Source organism: Callionymus lyra, chromosome 3 (assembly GCF_982586985.1).
Source record: "Callionymus lyra chromosome 3, fCalLyr1.hap1.1, whole genome shotgun sequence".
NCBI lineage: Eukaryota > Metazoa > Chordata > Actinopteri > Syngnathiformes > Callionymidae > Callionymus > Callionymus lyra.
Genome location: NC_141820.1, coordinates 32,216,811 through 32,219,949, shown reverse-complemented (window position 1 = coordinate 32,219,949; position 3,139 = coordinate 32,216,811).

Here is a 3,139-nt window from a genome sequence, read left to right as displayed (position 1 = left end):
CATTATGGGCCTTTACAAACTCACACTCTTTCTTACTTATGTGCCTCAGTCTACTGGTGGTCAAGTTTTCCATTTTTAATTTAGCCTTGGCCTCCTTAACCTACGACAGCAGTCAGTTGGTGAAGGAGGGAGAAGGAGCCAAATATTGGCTCGGCCAGGGCATGATCGAGTGCTGTCCACAGAGCAAATAATGAATTCAGACAGACATGGACTCACATGACATGCAACCTTCGACCAACTTAAGCAAAATTATATTTAAGATTATATTACTTATTGATATTCATTTATTTATATATATTTTTATTTTTTGTGTTTCATTTAAAATTCAATTTCTGAAAGCCTAAGGACACGTATTGAATGAAAACAATGTGTGTGAGTATGTGTGCTTGTGAACTCATATATTATTTAGCCTTAATATCTAATTCAGTTTTTGTATACACGCAGGAACAAATATGTGGTGACATCAGCCTCACTGCCCGCAGAGAAGATTATGACTTGCCGACGTACAAATTCACTTGGGGATTTCTGAATATAAGTTAATGATTAAACATATCATGGACTTAAACTCAAAGTGAAGAGTTTTTATTTATTTATTTTTAACATTTTAATTAGGTGCTTTGATTGAATCCGTTCACATTTGCTCTCAAGTGTCCATGCAGAGTATCTGGTTTCAAGATGAGTTGACTCAAATTTGTGTTTCGCCTCAGGCACTTGTCTGGTTCTTCTTCCTAAATGTGTGTCATGTGATATAAAGAAATCCTCTGGTGCCTGGCAGGAGTAGAAAAGTGAATGTGATCGTTGCATTGGGCTGTTAAGTCGGCGGTTAGTAGTGCATGTGAGGAAGTAAACAGCTGCTTAAGGCAAACTTTACTCATTCTTTGATCCTATCCTCCTGTGACCTTCCTTGTTGGTGGACTCTACAGTCGGGTTGCTCAGGGGTAAGAGATATGATGCTAGTTTCAATTGTAAAAATCATCTTTATATGTAGGTCACAGCTTTTGTCTTAATGCTAATAGGAGATGTTTAAGAATCAATTTTTATTTTAAATGTATGCTCTGAAGGAATGTGAAGGTTGAGCACTATGTTAATATGATTCCATGTTTTAATCCTCAATTTTGTTTTCCAGAAAAAAAACATGATTTTAGTTTTGCCATTTATGACATATAGAATATTCCCAAATGCTCGATTGCAGGGAAACCAAATGAATAAACAGACAACAAAACCTTTGTAATGTTGCCACTATTGGCAGCCCTCCTTAAATCTGGAGAGGAGAAAGCCAAAGTATTTTAACTTACATACTGCTGTAGCATTTGCACTTTTTGATTGTATAAGGTTGCACTGAGTTAGCTAGCCAGCTACAGGTTTGATCAGCCAGTTGAAGTGAGTATTTTGAAGACCTAAAAAGAGCATTTTTTTGCTTTCTATGCTTCTTAGATAATGCTCTACTTAGCTTTTTCTTATGTCTCAAATAGTATGTACTTCTTTGAATCAGTTTTCATTGTGTGTTCTCGAAAAAGATGAGCAGACTCTCCTTGTCTTTTTCCTCTGCTTGGCCTATAAACAAAGTCAAACTGTCAAGAGAGTTTTAAATCTGATGTGGTTGCTCATTCGTGTCTTCATCTGAGAAATGTTTTCAGCTCTCTTCACCCAATCACACCGGCCTCCCGCTGGGGGCTTAAATTGTCGTTGCTTTGTGCAAGAGCCAAGTCAGCAGGAATTGTTAACTACGTACCTTTGAAGTAAGATTCTCTCTTTTATATATATATATATAATTCTGAATCTCTAACTACCTGCTGAATTAAGCTGCAATTACAATTGACTGATTCGTCCATTTATCATCAAAGAAGGTTGTTATGACTTCTACTCAAAGATGGACCAGGTTTATGACTCTCCAGGGACGTTCAATCATTCAACATATAACATGATGCAAATGAAAATGCTACATGTGAGTCAAATGACCCATATAATATTCATAAATTGAAGTATTTGACTAGCTAAAAAACATATCAGCATGCTAAGCTTCAGCCTTTTTTTTTTGGTGTGCCTCCAATCTAATGTTGGTCAAAACTTGATACAGTGCCATCAATTCCATTAGGAATAGAACTCATCCACTTCACTTCCAGTGTCTTGCTCAGGGACACAGCGCCACAATCTCATCCATAACTGGGATTGAACCCACAACTTCCTAGGCGATAAGCCAACTGTTTTCATTATTTTCTTTCAATTCGTTTTTTTTTTCTGATTGCCTTAAGACTCGTTCTGCCATCTTCACTGTGCATTTGACCATGTGAACGTGAGAATAAATACTGCATGTAATGTTTTGAGAGAGTTTAGTTTAACTGTGGTCTTCCCCATCCAGAGTCACCTCCACATCAAATAAATGAAACAGAAACAGGCATGAAACCCCGGCACAGAAACATACAGAAATATGTCTCATCATACTAAAAAATAGAAACCTAAGCAGACACAGCATACCATCACCAAAAAAGAACCCACCGAGCCTACTCAAAAACATACAAAATACACACAAAGGCAACAAAGAATAATAGCCACAATTACTATCCCAAAAACAACCCCCATACCAAACCAACATAGATACACACCAACTGAGAAGCAGTAACACACACACCTACATAACACAGAAACACATGCAAACAACCTAAACATCAAACACCACCACGAACAAAGAAACACACAACCAGTGGTTCTGTCCCTTTGTTAATATCACATGTTAAAGGTATTTAGTAAATATGTGTATTTCCACTGCAGTATTTCATGTTAGTCACTAATGTGAGCCATTGTTTAAAGCTAAAGTGAGTGTTCAATACAATGGTAATGCAATTTGAGCATGAACACTAAAATAAGAGGGGACGTGAGAAATGAAGAGGCAACCACATCTGCAACTTTATGAAACATTTTTTTTCTTTCAAAAACCAATTGCATTTAGAAAAAGAAGGAAATTTATAAAAGGTAGCCAAAGGTCTGCTTTTGGAAGAAAATCAATTTTTGAGAAATTGAATTTATTTCAACAGTAAGGTTAAAAACTTTGAAGCCAGATGCTTCTGTTTGCCTGATATTATGTTTCAAAGTTTGCTGTGCGTCTCTAGATGGTACTGAGATATGGGAAATAGAGTTTGGA